The sequence below is a fragment of the Anthonomus grandis genome, chromosome 8 (assembly GCF_022605725.1).
Source record: "Anthonomus grandis grandis chromosome 8, icAntGran1.3, whole genome shotgun sequence".
Classification (NCBI taxonomy): domain Eukaryota; kingdom Metazoa; phylum Arthropoda; class Insecta; order Coleoptera; family Curculionidae; genus Anthonomus; species Anthonomus grandis.
The window spans coordinates 33,367,373-33,382,729 of record NC_065553.1 but is presented as its reverse complement, the minus strand read 5'-3'; the positions used below and the strand labels follow the sequence as shown (position 1 = coordinate 33,382,729).

At 33.5% G+C, this 15,357-nt stretch overlaps 2 protein-coding genes and 1 pseudogene across 2 annotated transcripts in view; 2 read left to right on the top strand and 1 right to left on the bottom strand.

The window, feature by feature from the left end:
• LOC126739042 (adenylate cyclase type 3) overlaps positions 1-15,357 on the bottom strand; it is a 1,002,544-nt gene that overhangs the window by 656,009 nt on the left and 331,178 nt on the right. The window lies entirely within an intron of this gene.
• Positions 1-15,357, top strand: part of LOC126739058 (uncharacterized) — a 117,846-nt gene that overhangs the window by 61,925 nt on the left and 40,564 nt on the right. The window lies entirely within an intron of this gene.
• On the top strand, positions 4,513-9,868 carry LOC126739057 (uncharacterized; annotated as a pseudogene).

Sequence of the window (15,357 nt, the reverse complement as noted above, 5' to 3'; positions counted from 1 at the left end):
TTAGGGTTATTGGCATTTTTATAGTCCCAGAGATTCGTCATGAGTTGGTTTTGGGTATTGATTTCTGGAAAAACTTGGGTATTGTTCCTGACATGCGTCGAGGTGAATGGGATTTTTCTGAAGAACCTTTAAATTCTGAAATTTCCTTGATTCAGTGTGAAGCAGATTTATCTGCAGAAGAACATTTGGCTTTGGATAAATTAATTTCATCTTACTTTCAAAAGATTGGGGATAAGCTGAGATGCACCTCAGTTGTTAAACATGAGATAATCACTAATAGTGAGCCTATTAAGTAAAGGTATTATCCTGTATCACCTTTCAAACAGAAACTCATTGATGAGGAGGTTGACAAGATGTTGGAGTTGGGAGTCATCGAACCATCTACTTCAGCTTGGTCCTCTCCGGTTCTTCTGGTGCCTAAAAGTGATGGCAAAATGAGATTCTGCGTTGATTTTAGGAAATTAAATTCTGTATCCGAGCGTTGTACATATCCACTTCCCTACATTTCAGCCATTTTGGATAAGTTGGGCGGAGCCAAATATCTTACTTCTTTGGATTTGAAGAGTGCTTATTGGCAGGTTGAATTGGAGGAAAATAGTAAGCAGTATACTGCATTTACCGTTTCTGGACGTGGTTTATTTTAGTTCCGTAGACTTCCATTTAGATTACAGAATGCCCCCGCAACCTTCCAAAGGTTGATCGACACCATCCTCGGTCCCAAGTTTCAGAATTCAGTGTTTAGATATTATTCTAATAAGCCCGGATTTTAAGAGCCATTTACAGCTTCTAAAAGATGTTTTTCAGTGCTTGGAGGAAGCCGATCTGACACTTAATAAGGAAAAAAGTAAATTTTGTAGAGCCGAGTTAAGATATTTGGGTTATGTAGTAAATCGTCATGGAATTTCTGTGGATTCTTCCAAAGTCGAAGCCATTACTAACATGCCAACTCCAAAATCAGTGACAGAAGTTCGTAGAATTATTGGTATGCTATCTTGGTATCGTCGATTTATTCCTACCTTTTCTAATATAATTGCACCATTGACCAAACTTTTAAGAAAGGGAACTAAATTTTATGGGGATGTAAAATGTGATGAAGCTTTTCAAAAAGTTAAAAATTCCTTGATTTCAGCACCTATTTTAACTTGCCCTAGATTCGAATATGACTTCGTTTTGCAAACAGATGCCTCAGGATATGGGGTTGGCGCTGTTTTATATCAAATTTATAATGAGCGTGAAAATGTCATTTGTTATATATCTCGTACCTTGACTCGACAGGAAAAGTTGTATTCAGCTACTGAGCGAGAACTTCTAGCAGTCCTATTTAGTATAGAAAAGTTAAGATGTTATTTAGAAGGTGCTAAGTTTTCGGTTATTTGTGATCATCATAGTTTACAGTGGCTGGATAATCTTAAAAATCCTCAAGGTAGATTGGGGAGATGGGCTTTAAGGCTACAGCAATTCGACTATAAAATAATTCATAGGAAAGGGCGCGATAATGTAATAGCGGATGCTTTATCGAGGAATGTCCCGGTAAATAGCTGATCTGCAGAATGCTGTCAACAGTTGCATATATGATGTTGTGATTTTGGTGGAGTCTTGGCTTAATGAAGATTTTCTAGACTCGGAGTTAAGGTTCACTGACTTCAATATTTTCCGTCAGGATCGAAGTTACACAAATACAGGGAGGCAAAGGGGTGGTGGCACTTTGATTGCTGTTCGTAAATGTTTTAAAGCCAGGTTATTACAGACCAGTGATTCAACCCTGGAACACATCTTTGTGCTTGTATCATGCAGTGACAAGAATATCATTTTTGGTGCTGTCTACATCCCTCCTGCTTCTCCTTTATCAATTTATGAGGAATTTGCCTCTACATCCATGGATCTTGTGAGTATTCATACTAGTTGTGATATTCTATTTTGTGGTGATTTTAATCTGCCACATGCGGTATGGAGGAACACTGTGAACGGACTGCATGTTGAGACGGCTGAGTCTATAACATCTGCAAATGTGCTATGTAGTTGTTGTAACTATCTTAATCTTAAGCAGGTGAATGGCTTGCCAAATTTGTTTGGTACTTTTCTTAATCTATTTTTCTCAAGTTTGTCAAATGTTAAAGTCATATATGCTACTGAAAATTTATCACCGGCATCAAACCACCATCCTGCTTATGAAATAAGTATTCCTATTAATTGTGATTTTAGTCTTAAGTATGATGTTTATTATTATGATTTTGTAAACTGTGATTTTGTTGCCATTAATAATTACCTTGCTTGCATGAATTGGGATACTGCTTTTAATCAGAAGGATATTAATAAATGCATTGATATTTTTTACAATGCTCTCTATTTTGCTATTGAGATGTTTGTTCCAATTAAACATTTTAAATCATCTAATTTTCCCACTTGGTTTAGTAGAAAATTACAGAATCTTGTTATTCAAAAAAAGATTGCTCACACAAAATTCAAAAATAGTAAGAATCCCATGGATTATGTTAATTTTTCAAATTTGAGGAATAAATGTAAAACTCTTCGTGATGAATGTTTTAGGTCATATATTGAAAGATTAAATACTGAAATTTCTCATGATCCTTCTTCATTTTGGAAACACATCAATAGATTACGTAGGTCTGATTCATACCCCAATAGCATGCATATGGAAGCCGAGGTTGCTGGTAATGGTCAAGATATTGTAAACTTATTTGCTAGGTATTTTGAAACTACATACAGGCAACCTGTCCGCAAGGCTCCTGACTATAAATTTGATTACAGTCTGGATTTAAATCGCATCTCTTTTTCTTTATTGGACATATTTGATGAAATCTTATGCCTTCCGAACAAACATTCTTTTGGCCCTGATGGTATCCCATCTGTTTTTCTTAAAAACTGTGTGTGCACTCTGAGTAAGCCTCTGCATCACCTTTTCAATCTTTGCTTGACATCAGGCAAATTTCCTGATTATTGGAAGGTAAGCTTTTTAACGCCAATTCATAAAAATGGGGATAGAACTGATATTTGTAACTATAGAGGTGTGTGTATTCAGTCTGTAGTTCCTAAAATGTTTGACAGGTTGTTTTCTGTGCGATTTTCGTGGCACTGTAGGCGATTGCTTAGTGATCATCAGCATGGTTTTTGTCAGGGTAGATCTACGGTGACTAACCTGTTGACTAACCAGTATGATTTGATTGGTGCTTTTGAGAGGTCTGTACAGGTCGATAGTGTGTACACAGACTTCTCAAAGGCCTTTGATAGGGTTGGTCATGAACATCTGGTTCAGAAGTTTGGGGCTATGGGCCTTGGTAGGACTTTGGTCGAGTTTTGTCATAGTTTTTTGACTGGTCGCACACAGTTGGTCAGGATAAGTAATTATATTTCTAATGGTATTGAAGTATCTTCAGGCGTGCCTCAAGGTTCGCATATTGGACCGGTCTTTTTTAACTTGTTCATAAGAGATTTGAGTGATGTAATTGTTCATTCAAAACATCTTGCTTTTGCTGATGATTTTAAACTGTATAAAGCCATTGAGTCATATCTTGATGCTGAGCTACTTCAATTGGATTTAAATAGTGTTGCTGAGTGGTGTAATAGCAATAGTCTGGAACTGAATGTAAAGAAGTGTGTATGTATTTCGTTTGGTCGTTCTAATAAAATTATTAATTATCAATACACAATCAACAATAACGAACTCAAGTCAGTTTATACAGTTAAAGATTTAGGTGTTCTTTTTGATACCAAGCTAACTTTTTTGCCGCACATTTTGGATATTATTAACAGGAGTATGCGTAGTCTTGGTTTTATCACTAGAAATAGTGTACATCTTTCACCTTATTGTTTCAAATTACTTTATTACTCTTTGGTACGTTCCTTGCTTGAGTATGCGTCTGTAATTTGGTCCCCTTATTATGATTCTCATATTGAACACCTTGAAACTGTACAAAGAAGATTCTTAAGATCCCTTGCTTATAGAGCTGAAGTTAATATTTTTCGTAATTATTACATCTACTATAATGCTATCAGTGTCCAATTTAATATCCCTAATCTTGAAGTCAGACGGCATTATTCTGATGCTTTAACGTTTTATAAGATCTTAAATGGTTTATATCATTGTCCTACCATCTTGGAAGCAATTCCTTTTAACACCTGTCAAAGAAGGATCAGCTCTTCTATGTTTCGTTTACCCTTTCATTCGGCCAACTATGGGTTTTTTTCTCCACTGACTAGGACTTTGCGTTTCTTTAATGAAAATAGTTTGGATCCATTTTCCGGCGGCTTACGGTCATTCAAATCAAAAATAAATAATCTTACACTTTAACCTACGTTCCTTGGATAGTGCTAAGTTTTTAGCCCTGTTGATGACTGTTTTTTCAGAGGTTTTATCTTGGTATATATATATTTTTTTTGTAATTCTAGTATTGTATTTATATTGCTATATTGTTTAGTATTTTGTATTATCTATTTTGTTTTTGTAAACTGGCTCTGCCGTATATTGAAATAAATAAATAAATAAATAAATAAATAAATAAATAAATTGTGATTCTGTTCAGTTCTCCTACCATGATTTTCATAAAACTAGTGATTCTTGGTATATTAAATTGAGAGATAGAATTGTCAAAAATCCATTAGATTTTCCTCTTTGGAGAGTTAGTGAGGACAAGATTTATAAACATGTGAGGTTAGATTACCCAGATTTACGTGACGCTGCTGACTATTGGAAATTAGTTATTCCTAAGGATAGGAGACACGAGGTTTTTGCAAGCTGCCACTGCTCGCCTTTAGGAGGTCATTTAGGTGTCTATAAGACTTATGCCAAGATAGGCAGATTGTATTATTGGCCAGGGATGAGGTCGACCGTGGTAAGGTTTGTGAGACATTGTGTTACTTGTCAGAAAATCAAACCTGAACAAAAGAAGCCAGCAGGCTTAATGGTTTCTGATTTGGTCCCTAAACATTGTTGGCAGGTTGTGAGTATGGATTTATTTGATCCTTTGCCTAAGAGTAAACGTGGCAATATGTATATATTTGTGGCCACTGATGTATTTAGTCAATTTAATCGTTTCTTTGACATTAGGAAAGCTAATTCTGCTAAAATATGCAATATTTAGCAACATGGAGTACTAAAATCCATGTTAACTGCTTTTGCTTCGGAAAATCATAGAATATGGGATGAAAACCTAGCAGCTTTAGCTTGTGCAATTAATACAGCAACTCATGAAGTTACAAGTAAAACGCCTTACTTTATTAACCATGGTACTGAAATGATTTTGCATGCATCATAATTTTTTCAATATAGGGACGTTAACCAAAATAGAGTTTCTGATCAATCTCGGGGGAATTCCATTAAAAGGGTTGAATCTTTAGGGAAGCTAAGGGAATTTCTTTCGAAGAAATTATTACAAGCAGGCCAGAAATCTAGGGATCAATATAACTTAAGACGTCGAAATGTAGAATTCAATATTGATGATTTAGTTTGGAAAAGATTGTATGCATTGTCAGATGCAGGGAACTATTTTACTGCTAAGTTGGAAGGTAATTTTGAAGGTCCTTTTAGGGTGAAAAATAAAGTGGGTTACTGCATTTTTGAACTTGAGGATATGCATGGGAAATCAAAAGGAAATTGGCATGTGCAAGATCTTAAACCTTATTATGATGAAGTTGGAAACTAGCTACCTATTTAATTTATTTTTTTTTATTTTCAATTGCCTATTACTTAACTCAATAGATAATTAAATTTAATTTGGATTGTAGTGTAATTGGTTTCTTAATTGGCTATACACCTATAAATTAGTATTTAAAAAAAAAAAATTTTTACATTTAGACACATTTAGTCTTGTACATTTCAGCTTCATATTGTACTGGTTGTTAATGAAATTTTATTTATACTCTTATAAAACCCGGTTCTGGACTAAAGAAATATTTTAGAATTTAAATTATATATCATATTGATTATTCCATACTTTATTTATTTCTTTTATAATGAATAATGATTAATTGGGCATGTACAATTGTGTATTCTGTACTGTCCATAGTACAATAACTGATTTTGGCTTGACCATACCAGATATGCTGGTTGATTTTACTCGGACTGGCCTATCAAATTTTTGTCTCTTTTTATCTTATGTAAATATTAGTTTTCTTGGAAGATAGCAAGAAGTTACTGGTCTAGGGAAAATTGAAATTGAGTGTCATAGTGACACATATTTTCTATGCCAACTTCCTTGGGCCATAAATTTAGTTATTTATTTTTTTATAAAAGGTTTTATGGTACTTATAAAAAAAAGTTAAGTTATTTTGGATTGGCAATACATTTTGTGCGTGATTGCTTAAATACGGGTTTAACCTCTGCGGTCCTTCCTTCTTCCAGACCGCCATCATGTAGTGAAGAGTGCTTTAGTTCTTTTTGAAATTCGTGTGAATTTTACCCATATGGGGATATAATTGACTAAATGTGGTGATAGTAAATCAACTTTTTGGGCGTAATGCTATAATTTGTTGTTTTGTTGAATTTACTGGCCTTTATGGCGATTTAAAACCTAATAATTTTTCACGTGCCCTCGAACAGCGGCAAAATGGCGGTCCTGATTGGCATTGGCAGGGGACAATTTAATTAACAAAGCTACATAACATGGATTTTGGACGGATTTTTTTTGTACGGACCTGATTTCTTCATGCCACATGGTACTTTTATTTTGGGGTTATGTACTCTACTGGCTCTAATCTAGAGGAGACATTAAACAACTGTGAGCTAACGTCTGATCTGGACCACTACCAGAGCTTGGCGTATTGTGAGGTGGAAGAGGTGAAGCTTGGAAGCCTGCAGTTTTTTTTTTCGATGGGGAACTGGATGTCTGGGAGAGTCTCGAATCTGAAGTAGTCTGCTGTGTGTGGAGCTAAGTGACATAACATTTTTTTTTATTCACTTATCTTATTTTATTTTTATTATCACAACTTTTATCTTTTGAGTTGAGATACATACATATATGACTTTACAATCTGAGCGGGGTGAAGCCGAATTGTGGTGGTTAGGGGATGTAATTATTTTTCTCATTCAAGGCTGGATATATTTATATTATTTTGATAATCCAAAGGCCCACCAGGTTCGACTGTACTTTGTCTCAAAAGTTATTTAAAATTTTATTGACATTATTTAATCGATGCTATTTTATTATTGAATATTACTGATAAGAGGACTTATATATCTGACAAGTGACTCCTGTGAGGTAACGCAGTCGGCTTCGTAGTACTACGAGTATATACTTGGATTATATTATTTATTTTCAGACTACTCCTAAGATGTCAAATTTTCTCAGATTAGCTAGTAAATATTAGAGTAAAATAATAAAAGGGTAATTTTGATTGGGGAAGCTTCAACAGTTAGGGTTGTCATTTTTTTTGCTTGCTTAGGTCAATGCCCGTGGCGGGATATACCGGGCCATGTAAATTGTTAGTTTAATTCGAATTGAAGCTTCATTCCCCAAAAGGTTTGGGTGTAACATAATTTATTTTATTTTGACAACCACACTTTTGATTGTGTATTTTTTTTTTTAGATATATTTCTTATAAGCATGGTCACGAATGACAGTGCATCATTTTGGAAAATTTAATTTTATGGCACGTTATCTGTTGACAACTTTGTTTTTCTTGTAATTAGAAACTTAAAGGTTGTGGTTTCTTATTACCAACTTAAATAATTATTCCTCTTAAAGATAAATAAAATAACATAACGTAATTCGCTGTGATAATCAAGACTTAAATAAATTGTTATTTCTGTTGTTATTTTGTTTTTCACTTGAGTTGAGTAGGTTAGAATATCATAGGTAATTTGGAAACAATAGTGTATACCGACTTGACTTTGATTTTGTTTTCCAAGTTTCGTTTTGAACTTGAGCCTAAATAAATTTTGATAAATATTGGGCGTCCATTGGGATTATATAAAATCCAAAACTTGGTGGCGCCATACTGACTTTGACATTTATTTGGGTAACTCTTAGGTAGTTACTACCTAAGAAATTTTGGTTCATTTAGTTGAGAAAGAAGCTAGAACCCACATCAGCTTGAGCTAGCAGCATTGTGAAGGATTCCTTCTCTGGGCGTTTCAGGTAAGAGGGGTTAAGTTCCTCCGGGCATCAAACAACTTTTGGAGACCCTCTTAAGGCCATAAACCTTTTACTATTTTTAGTACTTCTTTTCTTTTGATTAACTTGGGCATTCATCGGTTCCCCATTTCATTTAAAAAAAAAGTTATAACAAGTTGTCCCCCTTGACAAATCTTTTGACGTATTTCGGCGTTTTTTTTTAAACAGTAATTTTCGATAAATCCGTGGTGGGAAGTTTTCAAATTCAAAACACAAAACATCCTGTGTAAGTAAAGTGTAATGTAATATACATAGGTACATAAAGTCATTCATTTCTAAATAATATTGTTTTGGTATTTACACTTCTACTTCGATTTTTTTTGTTATAAGATCTAATTGAACCGGTGTAAGCAGAAAGGACACAAGTCAATATTTTGACAAATTGCCATTATACCTAAAATGTGTTCTCCTATGGTAGACGCAACGGATTATGTATAAGGGACACAAGTTCGCATCCCCGATGTCTTAGAAATGTCGAGTAATAATGCTAGCGTTATGCATAAAAGGCACACGTCAGTGACATGTGCCGTTTATGCGAAATGTTAGTGTTTCAAATGGTGGGGTCAACATGTGTTTGTCGTGCGTCTTACGTCATCAGCAAAAATTCGACTTTAGTTAATCTGTTGGTTGTTTTGGGGACAGTTGCACGTGGTTTTAGTTTCATTTGACATGGATGACAATTCTGAATTAACACCTAATAAAAGACGAAAAGCAGAGCCTTCTCAGTATGCTCGCAACATACAGAAAAAGGCAAGATTAGAAGGAAAGTCTTATAAAGAAAGTAAAGGAAGAGACGTTTATGAGAAAAAATTAATAATGGAGTCCTTTGCAGGTAGGTTCTTTTATAGTATTTTTGGCACATCGGTTAATTTCATTATTTAGTTGTAGAATGAAATGCTCTGAAAAGTTCTCTGATGCAGATAGATTGACGATTTTTCAACGATTTTATACTTTAAGCTCTAAAAACGAACAAGACATTTTTCTACAGGGTCTTGTGGATATGTTGGAAGTAAGTCCTCGACCAGGTGACAAAAATAAACCCAAATCAAAAATTTTCAAGTACTACTCATTTAAAGGAAGTTCCAAAGTAGAGATTTGTGTTAAAGCATGTTTGAATTTATATGCTATCACGTACAAACGCATCAGGAGAATTAACACCTTATCCTCACAAGGCAAGTCACCGAATGACTTACGCGGAAAAATGACAAGTGCTTAATACTTTCTCAGAAGAAATTCGGAATTGTGTAAAGGAACACATACAATCATTTCCTACAAAAATCAGCCACTATTCAGGACGTGAAAAACATTAATTGAATAGCCAGCTAAATTTGACAAAAATGCATCAGCTTTACCTGGAGAAGTATCCAAACCAAAAGGTCCAAAAGCTTTACATTTTATAGATGCTTTTTCCGTGAAAATGTTAATCTCTCTTTCGGAAGACCACAAGTTGATGTTTGTTCAACGTGAATTATTAAATAACAAAATAAAAGACCAAAATTTGAATGACACGGCCAAGCGTACTGCCGTCGCAGAATTGATAGTTCACAAACGAAGGGCTAAAAACCAAAGATATTGAAGAAAAGAAAAATAAAGACCAAGTTTTGTCATTGGCCTTCGATTTTATGCAAAATGTCCAGTTACCCACAACGCCTGTGGGTGAGGTATTTTACTACCAGCAGCTTACTGTGTCCGTATTTTGTATTCACAATCTTAAGACAAATAAATCCAGGATGTACGTTTACCACGAGGGACAGGCAAATTTTTGACGAAATTTGTATGTTTGTTCTCGAATATCTTAATGAATTCAAGGAAAATCAATCGGAGCTTCACCTTTACAGTGATAACTGCTGGGGCCAAAACAAGAATCATACTATGGTCAAGATGCTTTTGGCTCTCACAGATTCTGATAAATTTAGTATGATTTGGCATTTTTTCCCAGTTAGGGGGCATTCATTTCTCCTGTGTGACAGGGACTTTGCGTTGTTGAAAAAAAATTTACGGAAACATGATAGAATATGTACCGTTCACGAGATCTCCACGATTATTATTACCAGTACCAAAAATAATACAAAATTTTCAGTCAAAGAGGTTGCAACAAGTGACGTATTAGATTTCAAAAACTGGTGGGAAAAATTTTATAAAAAAACCTGTGTCTCTGAAGAAACAAAACATTTTCCTCGTAACGAAAAGGTCAACTTTAAAATAAGCACCTTTTCATGTTTTAAATACACATCCCAACAAAAAGGCACTGTTCAAGCTTATCCTTTTACTGACGGTTTGGTGTCACATACATTTAATTTATCACAACCTGGAATGGCCTGCCCAACTTTGCCAACGAGCCTTGCGCTTCCCTTAGGAAAAGTTCCTATTAAGGCCAACAAAATGGAGCATAACATAAGGAAATGCACTGCTTTTGTTGCAGAAGAACACAAACCATATTTTGATGCTATTCTTCGGTGGCCTACAATCAACAATCAATGAATGATCCGAAGATTAGTTTTTCCAAAACATTGTACTCTTCTATTGAAATTAGCTGTTTATTTTTGACTTGTACTTTACATAACTAAAGCTGTATTAAAAAAAATAAATATTTTTCAAATTTACTAAATATTTGCAAAACGGACACATGTCAATTCTTTCAAAGTGTTCTGGGGGAGCTAAAATCAATTTTTAAATTTAAAATATAAGGAGGCAAATCGTGCAAAACATATTCAAACTACAATAAATGTTAATAATTTTACTTAATTTGATAAAAAAACAGTTTTTATCGATTTCCCAACAATGTGTTTTTTTGACATGTGCCCTTTCTGCTTACATCGATTCAATTGTTTTTTAGTTTCATAACAAATCCAGATCTTAGAATATGATTTTAAAATTAATTTACGTACATAGATTGGGTGTATTGATAAAATATTATCATGAAAGATATGGTCACCAAATGTGCCATATACAGTACTAGGTATCATTTCCAAAGTATAATAAAATATATACGTTAATTATCCTCTCCTATATTAAACATTACATACAAATTCAAATAAAAAAATAGTATTCTTAAAATTTTACTTTTAATGTATACGCCACTGACCCACGCCATATAATAATAATAATAATAATAATAATAATAATAAATAATAATATATAATAAATAATCTTTTTATTTAGCACTTGGCTACTAATATCTACTTAACAGAAAACAAAAAATCAATTTTGATTGCGTAAATAAACAAATAGTCCCCTATTAAACATATGTACACTTGGTGCATTCTTTACCTCCCCAAAACAAAGTTTTTTTGTAACGCGGATGTCGTTACCTGCCTAATGTTAAAGTTTTGCTTAGATCTAATGTTATAGTTATGGAATTGTACTCTTCTTTTTAAATAAACGTTGAGATACCCTGGCAATAAGTTATTTTCAATTTTATATACAATAGAAAGATTTGCCTTTTTTATGTTTTGCTCAACATTTAACCAATTTAAAGAATTTAACATGTCTTAAGTCGGCACATATTTGCTACAATTCAATAATACACGCATTATTTTATTTTGCTGTATTTGTAATTTTTGTATCTCTTCTTTGTTGCAAGAAATCAATAATGAACTACAATACGTGAAGTGAGGTAAAATTATAGTTTTGTAAATTAACATTTTTGACCATTTAGAAACAACATACGATATTCTATTAAAAAACCCTACTTTTTTTCCTATTTTCTTACATAAATAATTTACATGACTTGAAAAATTTAATTGCGAATCAAGGATTACACCTAAATATTTAATTTCAGTTACAAACTCTATAGGTGAACCATTTATGAACAAAGACAATCCTAAATCGAAAAAATATTTACATTTTGTTACTGATCCTACTACCATACATTTAGCCTTTAAAGAATTCAGTTTTAATCTATTTTTACATAACCAATCATACAACACATTAAGCTCACTATTTAATATATTTACAATTTCTAAATAATCTTTTCCAGAGACGGATATGAGGGTATCGTCTGCAAATAAGTGTATAAAACATCTATTTAATATCCTATTCAGGTCATTTATATAAAGAATAAACAATAAGGGCCCCAAAACACTTCCTTGGGGTACACCCAGTACACTTTCCTTTTTTTGAGATACCCTATGTCCCATTTTTGTCCTTTGAAACCTGTCCTTTAGATAATTATCAATCCAACTTAAAGCATAATCATCAATACCATAAAGCCTCATTTTCTTTAACAGAATTCTACGATCAATGGTTTCGAACGCACACTTAAGATCTACGAATACACCAAGAACTATTTCACCATTGTTCATTTTCTCTCTCCAATTTGTACATACATACTGGATTGCAGATTCGCAGGAATGTTGACTTCTGAATCCTGATTGTCCCTCAAACAACAAATGATTTTTCTCAAGATAATCCCTCAATTGATTACAAATTATAGTCTCTAAGATCTTATCTACAGTTGGTAAAAGATTTACAGGTCTAACTTCCGAAGGAACAGTTGGTTTATTCACTTTGGGGATTGAAATTACAACGCTAGTTTTTAGGTCATAAGGTACCTTCCCAGTGACTATTGAAGTGTTAATTAAATATAGTAGAGGATATCCAATCACGTCAAAGAGTTGTTTTACCAATTTAACATTTAAACAATCATCACTTGAGCCTTTATTTTTTAAACCATATACAATTTTTTTCAACTGTGAAATATTAATTGTTTTAAATTGAGAGAGTTTTGATTTAATATTTAGGTCTGGCGCCTCCCAGTCTCTATCCTCTATACTTTCAGAAACTTCATTCAAAGAGTCCAAAAAAAAAATTGTTAAAGTTTTCCTCTAATAAGCCGTTCTAATTTTCAAAATTTAGCTCAGTAAACCGCTCACTGCCCTGCTTTTTTGTTCCGACTAAGTCCTTTAAAACTCTCCACATTTTTTTACTGTTCCCTTTGCAGTTGTCAATATTTTGTTCGTAGTACCGTTTTTTATTTTTTCTTATCACAGATACAACCTCATTTCTATATTTCTTAAAGTTTTCCCAATCTGCTTCCTGTTTTGTAATAGAGAATATTTTATAGGCCTTGTCTCTTTTTTCCTGTAACTGTTTTACATCTTGATTTATCCACGTTTTTTTAGGATTAATTTTCATTTTTGGTACAAGTTTATCTAAGGCTGTCTGAATGTTAGTAATAAAATCCGAATAAATAACATCTACATTTATAGAGGTGTAATTCCATGTTTTTCCTATTAGTTCCTCAGCTATATTAGCAATATTCTCGTCACTCAGATTTCTGCAGTAGAAAAGCGATTTTTTTTCTGGCGGTTTCTGTATTTGTATATTTGCCCCAATTATTTCATGGTCACTTATGCTTTGAAAATCCCTTTGAACTTCTTGCAGATTAAAATCATTGGTTATTATGTAATCAATAAGAGAAGAAGAAGTTTTTGTTATTCTAGTCTCCTTTGTTACCACTTGTTTAAATCCTGAACTCTGAATGATGTTCTTTATTTTTCTTGTGTCACTAGTAGTTTTTAACCAGCATATATTAAAATCTCTTAAAAAAATGGTTCGCTGTCTATGAAACATCACATCACCTAAGCTATCTTCTAAATACTGGAAAAAGGGAGCTGGGTCTGCATTTGGAGATCTATAGCATGCACCAATCATAATATTGTCCTGCGAAATTTTTAGTTTTACAACCAGGGACCAAAAATTGTAGTCTTGAGAATCGTTAAGAACAATTGAAAAAGGCACACAATTGCTCACATAAGTAACAACCCCACCGGTATGTCTACTATTAGATAAACAGTTTACTGCAGTATACCCTTCAATAAAAAACTCATTTTCTTCGATGTCAGATGTCAAATGCGTTTCACTTAAACAACATACCATAGGTTTTTTGTCTTCCATAAATTGACAGAATTCATCAAAGTGTGTTGTAAGACCTTGTATATTAACGTGTAAAATTAAAATGTCTGATATTTTTTGAATGTTAACATTTTTATTGCTTAATTGCTAATAATGCGTTTTTGATTTTTGTCTTTCTATGGCCTTTTGGTAGGATAAACACTGTTTGTCAAACACGGTATGATCAAATTTGATATCTTTGATTTTTAAAACTTCTTATGCATATTTACAGTTTGTACATTCCTTATGTTCTGACTTGCATTCATCACTTTTATGGCTTCGGTTACACAATGGGCACACAACATCTTCTCGGCGACACACTGCAGCTTTATGTCCAAACTTCTAACATTTATAACATCTGAGTAATCCTATATGTTCATACACCAAGCACGAATCCCAATCTAAAAACACTCTTTTGCACATTATAAGCATTTTAAAAACTTCTGGAGAAACTTCCACTACCACATTATATTTTGTAGAATTACTCGGCTTATATTTTTTTATTAACTTTATCTCCAAATTCTGTACATTTTTAAGACTCTTTATCCTTTGTACAAAATTATTTTCCTCCCTAAGATACTCCTCACGTACACCAACCACAGTAATTTTGAAACTTAACATTTTAGGAATTTCCACATCATAATTAGCTGAAAGCTCCGCCACTGCTTTATTTTGGAGCCTTTGCAGTGACTCATTATCGCCGCACTCAACAACAATACATCCATTGCTCGCAGGATTGACTTTGTTTACGGCTACCGACAAATCCGATGGTTTAATTTTTTTCTCGATCTTGGTTTACATTCTTGGGTCGGATTATTAACGGCGGATTCCTTTTAACAACGCTGGACCATTGTACATTATTGTTTACTACTGAAGTATTTGCGGAATTTTTAAGGATTTCCTGCGTATTCTCGTTGCATTGTTCCATCTTTTGCTCCAATTTTAATAGGTTCGCAGCTAAATCCAGTTTGATATTAACTATATCAACACATCGATCGCACACCGAAAAAAGATTTTTACATTCACCTATTGATTTTACTAACTGATCCTTTAACTTCGCACAATGAACATGGTACTGGTAATTTTACTACAAGAATAACACGCAATCTGCTTAATATTTACTATAAAATTGTCGCTGCAGGACGCACACACGTGTGTACTGCTCGGCGGCATCGCGTCTACTACGCCATAATTGAAAAGACCAACGTTAGGGAATCGTTTTTAGTTACCTCCGAAATATTAAGTATGGATGAGAATAATCCATTTTCTTACACACCACACATTGACGAACCATGATAAATGTCTTTAAAAAAAGTTTTATGATCAAAATATC